Raw genomic sequence first — 19,297 nt, forward strand, 5'->3', positions numbered from 1 at the left:
AAATGCTCTGTATTATGTTATCTTAGGTTTTATGTCTAAACATTAGCGTATTTCTATTTCTTTTTGTTTTTATTAATCCACTGAAGCAGCCTTCAGCTAATTCTTACAACCTAAATGCAGTTCACAGATGCTGTCTTCTCATAAAGAAAAAAATAAATTTATATTTTGTGATGAGACTATATTATCTTCAATGATGGGAGTTTTATTGTATTAGATTTTTCCATTCCTGTGTAACAAAACAGTCTCAAAATCGATAAGATAGCAGCACAGATAATACTACATAGACATAGGTCATTTGGAATTAGCTCATAGAGAACCTAGGTCTGCTCAAACACAGGTCTGAGAGGTGTAATTAGTGGTAGTCACTGCTTTCATGCTTGAAGTAGTTGTGACTGATGGCTGTCCTCCTTCCTCTCCTCCCTACTATCTGACTCTTGTGTCAGCAGCACTGGAAAAGCAAATAGAAGAGTTGCTTCAGTGGTGCTGAGAGACAAAGGTCTGGGGTTAATGGGAACCAAGTTTCTTTGTCCTCTTGGACAACGACAGGCACAGCAATAGAGTGTTGTGTGAAGCCAGTTCCCTTACCCGAGGTGGCAGGGTTGCTGCCTCCCTTTCTTCACTTTGGAAATGCATCTTAAAATATAAAAATAGGAGGTCCAGCCTGGCAATCACACTCCTATGTTTATTGCTGGCATTTTGTCTCCTGGAGTAACTGCTACTTCTGGGTTCTATTTGAATACTTCTGTGTGCTACTACCAATGGCCCTGAGAGAATCCTGGAAATTCATGACAGTAGCAGTGAAATAATTTTATTTATAGAAAATTCTGACATGTAAGTCGGCATATCTAAGGCAGAAGTTGAAAAATCATAGTTCCAAGATATATTTTGCTTAGGTTAGATATATTTTGCATAATATTATTAATTTTTTGAATTATTCTTCCACACTTAAAATCAGGAACTGTCACATTAAAAACATCCAGGTTTCTGGATTTTGTTAATAAATCAGCAAATCTGACAATGGGCATATTCTTCTGGCTAGACTGGGAGGAGCCAAGCAGCAACTGTGCTGCACCGTACCCACTGAAGTGCACCAGAATCATCCACATCTTACCTGCTAATTCATGCTGTTCCCTTACCTTTGCGTTTTTGAATCAGTGAGTCTCAAAATGGCTACATATCAGAATCACCTAAGAGCGTTGAGATCTCAACTGCAAATTCATAGATTTGACTGCATTTATGGGTTTGGAATTGGGCAGTCTTCACAGCACTTCAGATGATTTTAATATGTGAATGACCAAAATTGAGAAACCTTGGCCCTGGAAGAATAGAAAAGTGGGCATTGATCATTTTCTCGTGAGATTCCCAACTGAACCATTGTTTGACCTTGTGATCTTCATTAAGGAAATTGTAAGCTTCTTGGCTCTTCCAAGGGGAACTGATTGCATTTTTCTCTTCTTTTGAATTTCATGGTGTTTGGTGACTCAGTGGGGCTCATGAAATTTACAGATTGTGTTATAGGCAAGGGATGGATAGGCCATGTTGTCTTTTAAGCATTTAAATGCCAAGGACCATGCTCCTGCTGTTTGAATCCTTCTTTCCCCCCTTACAAAGCACAGTGTGAAAGCTCTATTTTGTAACTGGTGATCTATCTCTCTTGTTCTGTCTCTCTAGAGCTATGCGAGATGGGGACTTTTTGGCTGAGCAAAAGAAGATGCATCTATGGAGTATGTCATGAGATCAACTTTTTAATGCCCATAAAAAGACAGGATGTCAATTTAAAGCCTCATCTGTCAGAAGCATTTTTCAATCTTGCATGATTTATGATATACTATAAATTGCAATCACTCTGGCCCATAATATCCTGGCAGCTACTTCAATAGCAAAACTTTCATCCAAAAATATGATCTATAGGCAGAATAAAAGTTTCAGAAAAGGAGTGTCATTTAATAGGCAGTGCTATTATCATGTGCTTACAAGGGAAAGTTTTCTCAGTAAGAGATGTTTCATTGCCACGCATGGACCTGGCTCCCTGCACAAAGCCTGGTGGGGGACAGTGCTGGCTTATAGTTTTCTGCACATCCTAGAAGTAAGCAAGAGTTCAAGGAGGATTTGTCAGAAAGAAGCTGGAGGAGAATTGAAATTTTCTTTTGAAATGAACTATCCAAGGTTTCCTATGTGTTCTCTGTACTTTCCCTTGCAGACATTTCCTGCAGTCCTATGGGAGAAGACAGAAAGCATTGCCCAACGGTCAGGAAGGGGCAGTCTGATGTGTAATGAGCTGGCAGATTTAGGATGATTAAAAAAAAAAAAAAAAGGAGGGGGAAGAGAGAGAGATGCAGATTGGTTCTTTTTGTACAAAAATTTTCATATAAAATCATAATGACTTCTTCACATCTTGTTGACAGGTTGGACTCTCAAAACAAACTTAAACTTCCTATACTGCTTTTTGGACATGGATTTGTGACCACCTTTGGCTCTGGCATTACCAGATTCTAGAAAATTCACCTAGATTGGGATCTGCTGAAAGAAGAGTGGTGAAGGGTAAGGACCACAGACTCAGAATTTTAAAGCAAGATGTCACTGCTTGTGAGAATATAGCAGAAAGAAAAGAAGGAAGAGGAGCACCAGCCAGAAAATGGGAACTGCTCCTTCCCAGTTTTTTAACACATCAGAATGGGAGGTTTTCTTTTCTACTCAATCTGCCCTTTAAGCTTTGCCTTGTGGTTAGCTGGGGAAAAGGGTACTCATAACACTTAGGTAGGAAAAAGGAGACAAAGGGACACTTAACAGAGGAAGGTGAACTTATAATAAGTTGCCAGACTTCCAAAAATCTATTTGAAATGGGTGTATATTTAAAAAGGGTACTGATAATATACATTTAAAAGGATGTCAAATATACATTTGAAAAGAGGTCAAATATACATTTGAAAACAAAGGAAGGCACAGTGTTTGTTCTGAAGAAAAAAGGAATTATGACATTGAAATTCTGTAAAGGGGTCATGATTCTACAAGGGAGTAAAATCTTAAAGATAGTTTTGGGTGGTTGGCTTTTTTTTTTTTTTTGACAAGATAAGACCTTCTCTGGATTGGGATGAGCTGATTTCTTTTTATATCCTGTCTTAGTCATCTTGGTTATGTTACTTCATGTAGTCTCATCCAGAGTAGGTACTCACAGAACATGTTTTGTTAATTAATATTTCTCTTCTGGGCAGAAAAAAATTAGATTTGAAAATTTGAAAATACTTAATGATTTGATGCAGACTGCTGTGGAAGATCACTTTTGTTGTATCCTCTGACAATGTTGAACTTTGAGCGTTATATTTCCAGAAAATTCTGACAGTTGAGTAATCTTACTACACGCTTGTATCCTAACCATTGTCAGAGAAAAATTTCACTGTACAGAGTTAAGCAATCAAGAAAGACTTTATTCAAGTGGTAGGGGTCAAGACTGTTGCAATAGGGGCGAGAAAATGAACTCGACTCTGAATGTAACAGGGGCAGCTGGGGATTTATAGCCCACAGGCAGGGTGAGAAAGTTCATAGATAGAAATCACCAAGAGGCGCTTGGTTGGTGTCAAGAATGGGGGAATTATTGCTGAACTGAGATAGTTCAGATAAGTGTGAGTTGAGAAGAGGGTTCAGAGGAGACTGACTTAAGTTTGGTCAGGGAGGGAGTCCTTGTCAGTACAAAGAAACATCCTGTCCTTGCCTCTGAGGTAAGACTCATACCATCCATCCTTATGACTCCCATAAGACTTTGAAATGATGCTCTTTTTTATCTGCCTCTAATAAACCCTAGTCCCTTTTCAGTTTTTGAGACATTCTTCATTAATGAATATTCTCCTTTTTACAAAAGCCTAAATAAAATCATCCTCTTAGTCGTTTGGTGCAATTTATCTTTCATAGTTTTGCTTCTGTGCCTGGGCAGGAGTGGAACCCTTTCCTGTTTACTACACCTAGGCACTGGTATCTCTAGAACCCCATGTGCTCCATTTCTGGCCAGTGAATGGAGGACTTGGTGGTTCAAATACTTCCTCCCCCAAAATGAATCCTAAATAATGTCCATTGCAAGTAGGACTGTCTTTGAGATTTTTACTGGGCCCCTGAAAAATCACAAAGAATTTGTCCTAGAAATAATTAGGTTTATTAGATATGTTACTATTGATGAGTTGCTGGGAAGAGTTGTCAAACCAGGAGCAATACTGTTAGAGAAGTTCCTGGAAAACCGAAAATTGTTAATGGCCTTTCTGTCTACAATGTTTCTGTTTTTCAGAGTGCTGGTGCTGTTTTGCTTGATACTGGACAATAGTATAGTGTTATTAGTCATAATCTCATTTTTTTTCTTAAAACTTGGTTACAACTTTACTTCTTTAGCTTGAATCTAGTATCTTCCAGGCTAGTGAGTTTCAGCTGGTAGTTCACATCACTTACCCATGGAGACTTACAAAAATGCTGAAGTTTAGAGTCTACTCAAGACCTGTCCAATCTCTTTACTTCATATTCTTGATATACCTTGGTATACTCTCCATATGTGATCATCACATTTGTGATACATACTGGTCAGAATGATTAGACATCTGAAGTTTTTTTTTCTGTACAAAGACTAAATTCATCAGTTTTTATAAATTAGATATAATATATACTTATCTTTGAAAATTGGGTTTAATATTACAGATTATTTTTGGAAATGATAGCTTATTCTCCTTGCCTAACCCCACTAGAATTTGGAAACTTTTATTTAAAATTTTTATTTTCATAGTAATATAGTTGGCATTGATTCAGCAAGACTTCTTCCTCCTTGTTAATAGGACATAACTGGGAACATTGCTTCTTTAGCAAAGGCTTTCTGTGGCATGTCATATTTGAGAATGAGGCTCATTTAATCAGATATGATCAGACATTTGTAAGGAACTGAGGTTGACTTAATGGAGCCAATGTTTACAAAATGTACTTGGGAAAATCAGTCTGATACCTGGGCTACAGAGTCCTCAGCTTTCCAGTTGAGTACGAAAGTCCATTTCCTGGCAGGCCTAGGAAATTTGGTATATTTTTTGATATTAAAAATAAACAAATTCAACCATATTGATAGATATTTTAAGTGAAATTTGATGATGAGATCTTGGCTTGGCTTCCTACCTTGGTTTAGGTATAAGCTCATGCTTATAATTCTAGCTATGTGGGAGGTATAAACAGGAGGATTGTCACCCAGGCTGGCCTGGGCAAGGAAAAAAAAAAAAAGTACAACCTGGGATTCCATATGAAAACTTCCAGCAAACCTATAAAGGCATATGTATTATCATTTTTGCTTCACCTATGTAAGTAATCAGACCCAATCTAACAAGACCAATTTTATTTTGTGCTCCGTTATTTTTGACCAAAATGTATGCCCATACAGAGAAACACTGTTTGATTGGAAAGTTGCATTGTCTACAGCATGGCTTTCCAGTTTATTGGATTCTAGATATTTTCTTTGCTGTTTTACCTCTTTTGTAAATACGGGCAACTGGTGGATACACAAATTCTGTCTTGTCTGGTAAAAGATTTAATTGACTCCTCTCCTACCCGTTCCAGCCCCTTGAAAAAAGTCCAGTTTGAGTACTGATAATAAATTAGACTTGATCCTTTCCAAATTTCCCATCTTTACTAACTGTTGAATGTTTTCATTTTCCTTCAGTAGCTAGCCACAATTCTCCAAAGTAACATTTCCAATTTTCTTCTATCTCATCTGTGTGGCTTGGATCACTGAGAACAAAAATCTGATATCCCAGATCCCTGGTGGGAACCATGTTGTCTTGTAGCTGGCCCATTTTTCCAAGATAGGAGAAGCCTTGTCAGTTGAGTGCTGGTGGCTGGAGATAAACTTCAAAATACTCACACGTGGGCTAATCCAGTGTGCATGCTACAAAGAGGGCAGATGACGGCAGATGTGCTCATCTCTCATTTCTCAGCATTGCACCTCATCTTCAACCTTCTGTTAACCTCTCCTTCTGTTGACAACCTGTGTCACCTCCCCAAGAATGTCTATCAACATTAATGTTTAACAACATTAAACATAATTCTAATTGCTAGTAGATAGTCAGATGAACAAATTTACATTCTAATGGTAAATACAGACAATCAACAAGTGATCAAAAGATAAATAAGTGAGTTATAAATAATGATGATTTTTTTATGATGAAAAACTAATGATAAAATAGTTGAGATGGTCCTGGAAGGCTTTCTGGGGAGGTGACAAAAGTTGAGAACAGAAGGGTGATGATGAGGTGCCAGGCTGAAAAATGAGAGAAGAGCACATCCACCATTGCTCTCTATGCAGCACACAAACTGGATTAAAGAAACCTTTCCCTTTGCTCAGAAAAATTTGGTGTTCACTGTGTTGAGTAGGCTACTCTCAAGTAAACAATTACTTTCCCAGAAATTTTATCTACTGATTGGTTTATACTGGTTGTGTTGTCACAATTATGCAAATTGCAAAAGTAAGTTTTTGCAAAATGGATCACTTCTATGAAAATTAACTTCAGTGCTATGGAAAAAATTTCAAAAAGCTACATGCTAAGTATTTGCTATCAAATTATGTTCAGGTAAAAAAATTGTCAGAATTAGTGAAAAAAATTTAAAATGTGAAAGGACTTTGGACTCTTCAAAAAAGTCTTTATTTTCTTTGTCAGTTAAAGAAATTGAGACTGGAAATATTTGTTGGTATGGTATGGATGATGTAGAACTATATAAAGGGGATCCACATTAAAATATAGGCATGTCTTTTGTCAAATTACTGGTAGACTCATGTTTTAGGTATGCTTTATGTTATATGACAAAATGTTTAAGCTATTTTAGCATATATTTTACAAGATTAACATTTATCTTTAACTGGTCAACACTCTGACTGAACTAGGTAAAACAAAGTAGACTTCTACTATATTATTTTCTCTCACAAAAATAAGATCATACTATTCAAATTGTTTTGTAAACTTTTTTTCCTATTTACTGTTAAAACCTTGCTGTGCAGGATACAAAATCAATTTACAAAAATCAGTAGCCTTTCTATACACCACCAATGAGCAGATTGAGAAAGAATAGAGGAAAATAATTCCTTTTACAATAGCCTCAAAAAAAAATCAAATACCAAGGAATAAACTTAACAAAAGATGTACATGACCTTTACAAGGAAAAGTACAAGAAAGTAATCGAAGAAGACTACAGAAGGTAGAAAGATCTCCCATGCTCATGGATTGGCAGAATCAACATAGTAAAAATGGCTGTACTACCAAAAGCATTCTACATGTTTGATGAAATTCCCATCAAAATCCCAAAATGACATTCATCATAGAGATTGAAAAATCAACCCTAATGTTCATTTGGAGAAAATAAAAGACCATGAATATCCAAGGCAACACTAAGCAAAAAAGAGCAACTGTGGAGGTATCACAATACTCAACTTCAAACTATTCTACAGAGCCACAGCAATAAAAACAGCATATACTGGCACAAAAACAGATATGAAGACCGGTAGAACAGAATAAAGGACCCAGATATGAATCCACGCTACTATGCCCACGTTATTTTGACAAAGGTGCCAAAAATATACAATGGAGAAAAGACAGCCTCTTCAACAAATGTTGCTGAGAAAACTGGATATCTGCCTGCAGAAAACTATAACTAGATCCATGTTTATCACCCTGTACAAGTCTACTCAAAGTGGATTAAGGACCTTAATATCAGACTTGAAATCTTGAAGCTAGTATGGGAAAGAGCAGGGAATATACTGGAAGCAATAAGCATACCACCTCCCACATGAACTGTAAATAAACACGCAGGCCTGACAACGTGGTGGCAGTGTCACCTTTCCCAGTGCTTGGAAAGGGGAAAGCTTGTAGCAGAGGCTCCCACACAGGAGAACTCTGAACAAACAAAGCCTGCAGGGCCAGGTGAGTGCTCAGCTCACCCCTGAGATCTGCATAAATAACGCCTCCAGCAACAGCAGGCTGACAGCAGCGGGCAGGCAAGCCATAGCCGCAGATACCATTCTCAGAACTGTCTCCAGACTCTGTTTTTTTTCTTTGTCTTCCTACCTTTGATGAGAGAACAACCGAATTACACCTGCAAGCTGAAAAACTTACTGAAACTGTATTGCATTTGAACTTGGGACACTTGGTGGGGTTATTTTTGTGCATGTGTGTGTAGTTTTGTTCTATTTTATGTGTCCCCATTGATGAGACAACTACAGAACAACATCTGAGGCACCATCTCCAGGACTGGAGACTGAGATGGACACCCAAATTATTAAGACTGAAACTTCATTGCATTTGAACTTGGAGGTTTTCTGGTTTTTTGGTTTTTTGGTTTTTTTGGTTTTTTGTTATTTTAAAATTTTCTATTTTTTCATTTTATTTTAATACATTTTTATATATAGATTTTTCTTTCATTTACTTACTTTTTATTTTTATTCTTATCTTTATTTTTTTATTTTTGATTTTCAATCCTCTTTCTGTCTCTCTAATGTCTGTTCAGCTTACTGTCGATTAGTACACTAAAGCTCCCTGTTTATACCTTTGAAACCTTATTGTCTGACACCTTGTTCTGTTTTCTCCCTCCAGTCTGTGTATTTGTTTTTCCCATTTCTTTAACTTCTTGCTTTCCATCTCCACTCACCCTTCCATTCTAAATATTACCATTGTTATTATTACAAGCTAGAAAATACTTAATTGCCCACAGTACAGGGACAGTAACAACACCAAAGACAATGATGGGAAGACAGAAAAAACAGGGAAACCAGTTTCCCCACAGCAAAAAATTAGTACAGGAACCAGAGGGGAATGAAGAAAACAGGTACTCAGATCCAGACTCCAACAAACTGAAGATAAATTATGCCAAAGGACCCAATGAAGCCCACAAGAATAATTTAAAAGAAGACATACTACAAGTACTCAATGAGAATTTTATAGAGATGATACTGGATAGGGTCAACCAAAATATACAGGAGATACTCAAGAAATTCCAAGACAACAAAAATAAAGAATTTGAAAAAGCAAAAGAAGAAATAAAGGAAACCATAGAAACACTGTATAAACACCAAAGTGAAAGAGAGAACATGATGAATAAACAGATAAATGAACTCAGGACAAAAATAGACAACATTAAAGAGGAAACCAGCCAGGATAAGGAAAACCACAGAAAAAAGAACGAAACAGAACTGCAAAACAAAACAGAAGGCCAATCCAGCAGAATAGAACAAACAGAAGACAGAATGTCAGAACTTGAAGATGAAATGGTAATTAAAGGAAAAACTGAAGAACTATTAATTAAACAACTCAAAACCTGTGAAAAGAAAATGCAAGAACTCACCAACTCCATCAAAAGTCCAAACTTGAGAATCATGGGCATTGAAGAAGGAGAAGAGGTGCAAGCGAAGGGAATGCATAATATATTTAACAAAATAATAACGGAAAATTTCCCAAAACTAGAGAAAGATATTCCCATACAGATGCAAGAGGCCTCCAGGACACCAAACAGACCAGATCAAAATAGAACTACCCCACGACATATCATCATTAAAACAACAAGTTCAGAAACTAAGGAAAGAATATTGAAGGCTGTAAGAGAGAAAAAACAAGTAACATACAAAGGCAAACCCATCAAAATCACAGCAGACTTCTCAACAGAAACATTAAAAGCAAGAAGAGCATGGGGTGAGATCTTCCGGGCACTGAATGAAAATAACTTCAACCCCAGGATACTCTACCCAGCAAAACTATCATTCAAAATAGATGGAGCAATAAAAGTCTTCCACGATAAGCAGAAACTAAAAGAATATGTGACCACAAAGCCACCACTACAAAAGATTCTGCAAGGGATTCTGCACACAGAAAGTGAAACCCAACTTAACCATGAAAAGACAGGCAGCACCAAACAACAGGAAAAGAAAAAGCAAGACAGTAGAGTAACCTCAATTTAGGTACATACAATCAAACCTCCAAACAACTAAGACAACTAAATGACAGGAATCACCACATACCTATCAGTACTAACACTTAATGTTAATGGACTTAATTCACACATCAAAAGGCACCGCTTGATGAAATGGATTAAAAAGGAAGATCCAACAATTTGTTGCTTACAGGAGACCCATCTCACTGACAGAAATAAGCATAGGCTTAGGATGAAAGGCTGGAAGAAGATTTACCAATCCAATGGCCCCCGAAAACAGGCAGGAGTAGCAATACTTATTTCTGACAAAGTAGACTTCAAACCTACATTGATCAAATGAGATAAAGGACATTCCATACTTATAAAAGGGGAACTAGACCAAAAGGAAATTATAATCATCAACCTGTATGCACCCAATGTCAACACACCCAATTTCATCAAACATACCCTGAAAGACCTAAAAGCATATATAAACGCCAACACAGTGGTTGTGGGAGACTTTAACACCCCATTATCATCAATAGATAGATCATCCAAACAAAAAATCATTAAGGAAATCCAAGATCTAAAGTACACAGTAGATCAAATGGACCTATTTGATGTCTACAGAACATTTCATCCAACTTCTACACAATATACATTCTTCTCAGCAGCCCATGGAACTTTCTCCAAAATAGATCATATCCTAGGGCACAAAGCAAGTCTCAGCAAATATAAGAAAATAGAAATTATACCGTGCATACTATCTGATCACAATGCAGTAAAAGTAGAACTCAACAACAAAGTAAAGACAAAAAATATGCAAACAGCTGGAAACTAAATAACTCATTACTTAATGAAGAATGGATCATCGATGAAATAAAAGAGTAAATTAAAGTTCCTGGAAGTCAATGAAAATGAAAACACAACCTACCAGAACCTATGGGACACAGCAAAGGCAGTCCTGAGAGGAAAGTTTATAGCCATGAGTGCCTATATTAAAAAGACTGAAAGATCCCAAATCAATGACCTAATGATACATCTCAAACTCCTAGAAAATCAAGAACAAGCAAATCCCAAAACAAATAGAAGGAGAGAAATAATAAAAATAAGAGCTGAAATCAATGAAATAGAAACCAAAACAACCATACAAAGAATTAATGAAACAAAAACTTGGTTCTTTGAAAAAATAAATAAGATCGATAGGCCCCTGACGAACCTGACTAAAATGAGGAGAGAAAAAACCCAAATTAGTAGAATCAGGAATGCAAAAGGGGAGATAACAACAAACACCATGGAAGTCCAGGAAATCATCAGAGACTACCTTGAGAACCTATATTCAAATAAATTTGAAAATCTAAAAGAAATGGACAGATTTCTAGATACATATGACCATCCAAAACTGAACCAAGAGGAAATTAATCACCTGAATAGGTATATAACACAAAATGAAATTGAAGCAGCAATCAAGAGTCTCCCCAAAAAGAAAAGTCCAGGACCTGCTGGATTCTCTGCTGAATTCTATCAGACCTTTAAAGAAGAACTGATACCAACCCTCCTTAAACTGTTCCACGAAATAGAAAGGGAAGGAAAACTGCCAAACACATTTTATGAAGCCAGTATTACACTTATCCCAAAACCAGGCAAAGACACCTAAAAAGAACTATAGGCCAATCTCCTTAATGAACATTGATGCAAAAATCCTCAACAAAATAATGGCAAACTGAATTCAACAACACATCAAAAAGATTATTCACCACGACCAAGTAGGCTTCATCCCAGGGATGCAGGGGTGGTTCAACATACGAAAATCAATAAACGTAATAAACCACATTAACAGAAGCAAAGACAAAAACCACTTGATCATCTCAATAGATGCAGAAAAAGCCTTTGATAAGATCCAACACCATATCATGATAAAAGCTCTAAGAAAACTAAGAATAGAAGGAAAGTACCTCAACATCATAAAAGCTATATATGACAAATGTACAGCCATAATATATACTTAATGGAGAAAAACTGAAAGCATTCCCTCTAAAATCAGGAACCAGACAAGGATGCCCACTATCTCCACTCTTATTCAACATAGTACTGGAATTCCTAGCCAGAGCAATTAGGCCAGAACAAGGAATAAAAGGAATACAAATAGGTAAAGAAACTGTCAAACTATTCCTATTTGCAGATGACATGATCCTATACCTTAAAGACCCAAAAAATTCTACTCAGAAGCTTCTAGACATCATCAATAGCTATAGCAAGGTAGCAGGATATAAAATCAACATAGAAAAATCATTAGCATTTCTATACACTAACAATGAGCAAACTGAAAAAGAATATATGAAAACAATTCCATTTACAATAGCCTCAAAAAAAAAATCAAATACCTAGGTGTAAACCTAACAAAAGATGTGAAAGACCTCTACAAGGAAAACTATACACTTCTGAAGAAAGAGATTGAGGAAGACTATAGAAAGTGGAGAGATCTCCCATGCTCATGGATTGGTAGAATCAACATAGTAAATTGTTGATACTTCCAAAAGTAATCTACATGTTTAATGCAATTCCTATCAAAATTCCAATGACATTCATTAAAGAGATCAAAAAATGTACTGTGAAATTTATATGGAAACACAGGAAGCCACGAATAGCCAAGGCAATACTCAGTCAAAAGAACAATGCAGGAGGTATCACAATACCTGACTTCAAACTATATTACAAAGCAATAACAATAAAAACAGCATGGTACTGGCACAAAAACAGACATGAAGACCAGTGGTACAGAATAGAGGACCCAGATATGAAGCCACACAACTATAACCAACTTGTCTTTGACAAAGACGCTAAAAATATACGATGGAGAAATAGCAGAAAAAAACTGAAACTAGATCCATGTATATCACCCTATATCAAGATTAACTCAAAATGGATTGAGGATCTTTTTTTTTTTTTTTTTGATCATATTATATTTTATTTTTTTTTATTATTCATATGTGCATACAAGGCTTGGTTCATTTCTCCCCACTGCCCCCACCCCCTCCTTTACCACCCACTCCACCCCCTCCCGCTCCCCTCCCTCAATACCCAGCAGAAACTATTTTGCCCTTATCTCTAATTTTGTTGTAGAGAGAGTATAAGCAATAATAGGAAGGAACAAGGGTTTTTGCTGGTTGAGATAAGGATAGCTATACAGGGCATTGACTCACATTGATTTCCTGTGCGTGGGTGTTACCTTCTAGGTTAATTCTTTTTGATCTAACCTTTTCTCTAGTTCCTGGTCCCCTTTTCCTATTGGCCTCAGTTGCTTTTAAGGTATCTGCTTTAGTTTCTCTGCATTAAGGGCAACAAATGCTAGCTAGTTTTTTAGGTGTCTTACCTATCCTCACCCCTCCCTTGTGTGCTCTCGCTTTTATCATGTGCTCATAGTTGGATTGAGGATCTTAATATCAGACCACAAACTCTAAAGTTGATACAGGAAAGAGTAGGAAATACTCTGGAGTTAGTAGGTATAGGTAAGAACTTTCTCAACGAAACCCCAGCAGCACAGCAACTAAGAGATAGCATAGATAAATGGGACCTCATAAAGCTAAAAAGCTTCTGTTCATGAAAAGAAATGGTCTCTAAACTGAAGAGAACACCCACAGAGTGGGAGAAAATATTTGCCAGCTATACATCAGACAAAGGACTGATAATCAGAATATATAGGGAACTTAAAAAACTAAATTCTCCCAAAACTAATGAACCAATAAAGAAACGGGCAAGTGAACTAAATAGAACTTTCTCAAAAGAAGAAATTCAAATGGCCAAAAACCATATGAAAAAATGCTCACCATCTCTAGCAATAAAGGAAATGCAAATTAAAACCACACTAAGATTCCACCTCACCCCTGTTAGAATAGCCATCATTAGCAACACCACGAACAACAGGTGTTGGTGAGGATGAGGGGAAAAAAGAACCCTCTTACACTGTTGGTGGGAATGTAAACTAGTACAACCACTCTGGAAAAAAATTTGGAGGCTACTTAAAAAGCTAGACATTGATCTACCATTTGATCCAGCAATACCACTCTTGGGGATATACCCAAAATACTGTGACACAGGTTACTCCAGAGGCACCTGCACACCCATGTTTATTGCAGCACTATTCACAATAGCCAAGCTATGGAAACAGCCAAGATGCCCCACCACTGATGAATGGATTTAAAAAGTGTGGTATTTATACAGAATGGAATTTTACTCAGCCACAAAGAAGAATGAAAATTTGTCATTCACAAGTAAATGGGTGGAACTGAAGATTATCATCTTAAGCAAAGTTAGCCAGGCTCAGAAGGCCAAGGATTGCATGGTCTTCCTCATATGTGGATTGTAGATCTAAAACAAATGCAGCAATATTATGGGACATGGGTCACAGCATGGGGAGGCTATGCAAGGGAGAGATAGGGCAAGGGAAGGGAATCCAAATATTTGAATGTGATTGATGTGCTCACTGCATAGAAATGAATATAGTAATCTTACACTGGCCAAGGCCACTAATGGAAGGGGACTAGGAAGTAGTGAAGAGGTCTGGTAGAGAAGAACCAATTGGGGCTGTAATACACATGTGCATGGAAACAACACAAGGAATCTCCCTATATAGCCATCTTTATCTCTAACTAGCAAAAATGCCATGTTTCTCTTATTATCTTTTATGTTTTATCTTCTACAAAATCAGTAACTCCAGGTTCTGCCTGGAGTGGGGATGTTTGGCACTGGTGGGAGGGGAAACTGGCAGAGAATGGGGATAAGGATGAATAAGGGGCAAATAATTTGTACACATATATGTAAATGGTATCTGTTGAAACTGTTCTAGGAATCCAGGGTGGGGGGATGAAAGAGAGCATTGGAGGGGGTGAATTCAAGTATGATATGTTTTATACATTGTAAGAACCTTTGTAAATTCTACAATGTACCCCCACCCAGCACAACAACAACAACAACAATAATAAAACCTTGCTGTTCCCATAAGTATGTTTCTATAATACAACTTATGTATAGTAATTCATTACATAACTGGACCATAGTTTTTAAAACTATTTATCATGGTCGGATTCTTTTGGGTTTCAAGCTTGTTCCTGCAGTGAACACTGTTGCATACATATAACTTACACACATCTTTAATCATTTGCTTGGGATAAATTTCTAGGAGATAGATTTCCTAGGAGGTCCAAGGCAGGTACATTTTTAAGGCCTGTGATGCATACAACCAAATTACCGTTTAGTAAGGTGGACTATCACATGTATGTATGGGGTGACTGTTTCTGAAATTTTCTGAATATTTCTGAAACAATTTGATAATGAGACAGTAGGGTAAATTGTTAAGAGAATTCAAGCCACTCGAAGGGCAGAATGAAGCAAGAAAACATAACATAGCATTCAAAACAAACACAGCAAAGTCACCAAGTGAGAAGCTTGTTTTTGCCAGTTAAAGTCTTTATTTTGAGTGACAAGTAAAAATGTAATAGAACCTCTGGTCCAGTTTTTCAATGTCCTCCCATTCTTTCCTCTAAAGGCAGATGAACTTTTTAAAGGCTCTGTGTTGGAGAATGGCAACAATCCTGCTTGCAGGAACAATCTACTATGCTCACATACCTAGCTGTCTTTTTGATGATGTCTCTATAAAATTTGCTACTTTCTATTTTTTTTTTAAATCTACTATATGGTCACTTTAAATGTCATTCTTTGAAATGTTTCTTAGAGAAAAATAATTGCTTTACTTACAAACACCTAGACATAGCACAAGCCCAAAATGATACAGCAATCAGATTTCACACTTTCCCCACAGATAGCTGTCCCTGGATGTCTTTTGAGCTGATAATTAGGTTTCTAGGGTTTTCTTTCTCATTAATGGGCCTGGTACTGTTAAATCCCCATTGAGAGTGAGATTTATGTAAGGGAGAAATTAAATTCCAATATAGAGAGAAAAGCCAGGAATTCCCTCCACATCATCCAGTGATAACAGTTTCCCTTGCAACCCTGTGCCTGGAGATGATTTAATAAGAATTTCATTATTGTTCCAAGCTCAATGAATGACTCCAGATTTAAAATGCTTTCTATCAGTTATGACTAATTTCTCTAACTCTGTATCTTTGGATTTAAGTTCTGAGGCATGATGTGCAGTAGAATCTCCCAAGCATCATGGAAAACAGAGACTCTGCTACTCTGAAGGAAGCTCCCTTCCAGTCTAGGGTAGCAGACCCACAAATGGGCTCTGAAGTATAATGGGATGGAGGCAAGAGGACAAATGGACACGAAGTTCTATGGAAACTCACAGAAAGTGACCTAATTTTTCTTTCAGGTATCACAGCAGGCTCTACAAAGGATGTGACTTCTGTCTTATCCCACAAAACGAGTAAGAATTAGTCAGATAAGGAAGATGGGCAGAAAGAGCATCACAGTTCGAGGACAGTCAGGTGTATTTGCAGAACTGCAATAGGGAAGATGAGAGAGTGGGGTTGTTTTTGGTAGGAGACAAAGTAGGTGGCTGTTTGTGAAATAATCTGAGAGACCCAGGCAGGATTTTCTCTCCAAACTTTTTTGTCCTTATTGATTCTACCATTGCTCATTGTTTCCTTCATTAGATAGTATTTTAAAAGTGGTAAAGTTATTTTTGGTTTTAAAAATCCCTATTTATAAGAACAACACTAAGAGGAATGAAGAAGAATAAAAGTATTGTTGGGTTTTCTGCAGGGACCCAAAATCTGTTGTAGGTATAGTAGATGTGTCCTGTCTCATTTGATTCTCACAACCACCTGAGGGACCTAGTCATATATGTATGGCCACTATTTTTTTAAAATAAGAAAACAGAAGCATACTTGCTAAGCAATATTCAGACCATGTTGTCTAAGGACCACATCTTCAAATGCCTCAGCAAAGGCTTTGCAAGGCTGATAGAAAACCTTGCTGTGTGGGTACAAGTAGGAAATGGGGCCATAGAGAGCAGCTGATGGCAGTTCTGGTGGAGTATTTGGTAGAGGAGATGCCTGGAATTGTAATGTGGGAGTAAAGAGAGGAGAGAGAGAAGGACACTAAAAAAAAAACTGGTCACAAATTTCTAAGGTGCATTTATTCATCTAGCTCATTTACTTACTAAAGATTCACTGAGCATCTTCTTTAGGGCAGGTGATGGGCCAGGTGTTGGATTGGTGAGGGAAGGCTGAGGTAAAATTGTTACTCCTATGGAATTGACACTCTTGTGAATATTCATTGTAGAAATGGAGGTCCACCCAAGTATGGAGGGAATATTTGCCTAAAGGAGTCAGGGGAATAACATTGAGATAGATGTCAAAGAATTAGGAGCAGGTTTTTCTGGGGAGGAAAAATAGGGAAAGGCACTTAGGTGGAAGGCATGGAAGGCATGGGTAAAATAATCCATTTTCAAAGAGGAATAACAGATAGGCAGAATGGTGCATTCAGTATGACCAAAGAGGGCAAAGGAGTGGCACAGCAGGTAAAACTGGGAATCAAGGCTGTGGTCAGCTTGTGAAGGGCCTTAGGAGTCACACCGAGGAGTGGACTTGGTCCTGTAAGGTTTGTAAGGAAGGAGAGAATTGATAAGAGCCCAGTAGTGGTTTGCAGAACAAAGCTGAGGAAGGTAGAGAATGCAGACAAGGAAACAACTTAGGAGAGTGTAGCAATGCCCATGGGAGAAATGATGAAGGTCAGAAGCAATTGGAAAAGAGGGAAAGCTATAAGGTTTAAAATAGTCCTTTATGTTTCTTTGATTTTTAATAATGATAAAAGCAATTCATGCTTTTTATAGAAAAATCCAAGTGAATTCATGCATATAAATAAAAAAGTGGAAGTCTGTCACTCCCATAAAAATCATCCTGGTTAACCAGTATGAATTCTTTCCAGATAGTTTGTCTTTCCTATACAATCAGGTTCAGACAGGTTGAGGGACTTGTCCCAGATCAGTCAGGGAGCCAGAGAGCCAGCTACATAAGAGATTCTGTTCTCTCAAGTTCTCACTAGTGCTTTTTCAGGTAGCAACTGGCCTGCTGGTCTGGTAGCATAGCTACTAAATATACTCCTTTTCTTCCAGAAGGCCAGTTGACAGGGTTGGTAAATTATTGATTGACTCTGATACTGAAGGAAAGCAGGTCCTTCAAGTCCATTTCCTTTAGGATATAGAGGAATTATAGTTTCTTTGGAAATAAATTCCCTTTTTCTATCAAGATCTAGCCAGAAAAAGAGAGGCATGCTAGGTATTTCAAACACAGAGGATTAAATGCAGCCGTTGGTTTCATCAGCATTGGAAGTTTGAGGGATCAAAACGAATGGGGTAACCCGAGATAAAGGGAGGAAGATTATTCAAGATTAGGAAGAAGTGACTTTCCCTGAGGCCCTAGGAACAAAGAGACAGTAATACTATCAAAGCCTGGGATTGGAGGGGAGGATTTATAACCTGGTGCTCAGACCTCTCTCAGGGTTGGAGATTGGATTTACAATGAGGAAGTGTTGTGCAGCTGGTGCTTGGACCTCCCAGTAGCTGGTATGTGCATTGTTGAGGGGTACATGGTCCAGTGGGCAAAGGATAGTTGAGTGGGTGGTGCTGAGGGTGCTGCCAGGAACTGGAGGCTGGTGCCTATCTGCCCACCATTGATGAAGGGAAGCAGCTCTGGCTGGAAGTAGGAAGAGTGTATATCTTCTTATTTCCTTCCTCTTCCCAATATTCTCAGTGCATTCAATGGGACCAAAGAGGACAGGAAGTGGAATAGCAGGCAAAGTTGGAGATCAATACTGTGGCCAGCTTGTGAACGGTCTTAGGAGTCACTCTAAAGTTCAGCTGGAGCCTGGAATCTATGGTTTGCAGAGTCCAAGCCTTACCACTACAAAGGAGAGTCGTGAAGGGTGGGGTTGGGGCTGAAATCATAGGTGAATAGTGGGGATATATCCACTGTTTCATGAGAGATGCCACAGTCTTTGAATTCTTGACTCTTCACCTACTTTGTGAAAGAAGAAGTTGTTCTTACTTAAGCCTCCTTGGGTATCAAAAAGGAGAATCAAATATGATAGACTTAGTGAGTTTCTATTCCAAGTGAGGAGTTTAACTTTTAAAAAATTTGTAAATGAGAGGCACCTTCAGTTGACTGCTGCCTGATATCACACTTGGCAGCCTTTGCTTATGAGTCAATTGTAGGAGATCATGTGATACTTCCTCTCTGTTCATGGGTTTTACCTGAAGAATCTCTTCATTTCTCAGGAGAGGTATTTTAGAAAGCAATTCCATAACTAAGAGGGAGTAGTCGTTCTTTTAATAGTAATAGGACATGGTTTTCTAGAAAGTGTGTATGTGCATATTTATTTTCAAGTTAGTCTCATTTTCAGTTCCTATTTTCTATTTTTAATAGCTTTAATA

At 37.6% G+C, this 19,297-nt stretch overlaps 1 long non-coding RNA gene across 1 annotated transcript in view; it reads left to right on the top strand.

Moving 5' to 3' along the window:
• Positions 1 to 19,297, top strand: part of LOC141423087 (uncharacterized) — an 83,355-nt gene that overhangs the window by 2,336 nt on the left and 61,722 nt on the right. The window contains exons 2-3 of the long non-coding RNA XR_012447742.1: positions 1,672 to 1,724; positions 2,406 to 2,541. This is a non-coding gene — a long non-coding RNA (uncharacterized lncRNA). The remainder of the gene's footprint in view (positions 1 to 1,671; positions 1,725 to 2,405; positions 2,542 to 19,297) is intronic.

The sequence above is a fragment of the Castor canadensis genome, chromosome 5, assembly GCF_047511655.1.
Source record: "Castor canadensis chromosome 5, mCasCan1.hap1v2, whole genome shotgun sequence".
Classification (NCBI taxonomy): Eukaryota; Metazoa; Chordata; class Mammalia; order Rodentia; family Castoridae; genus Castor; species Castor canadensis.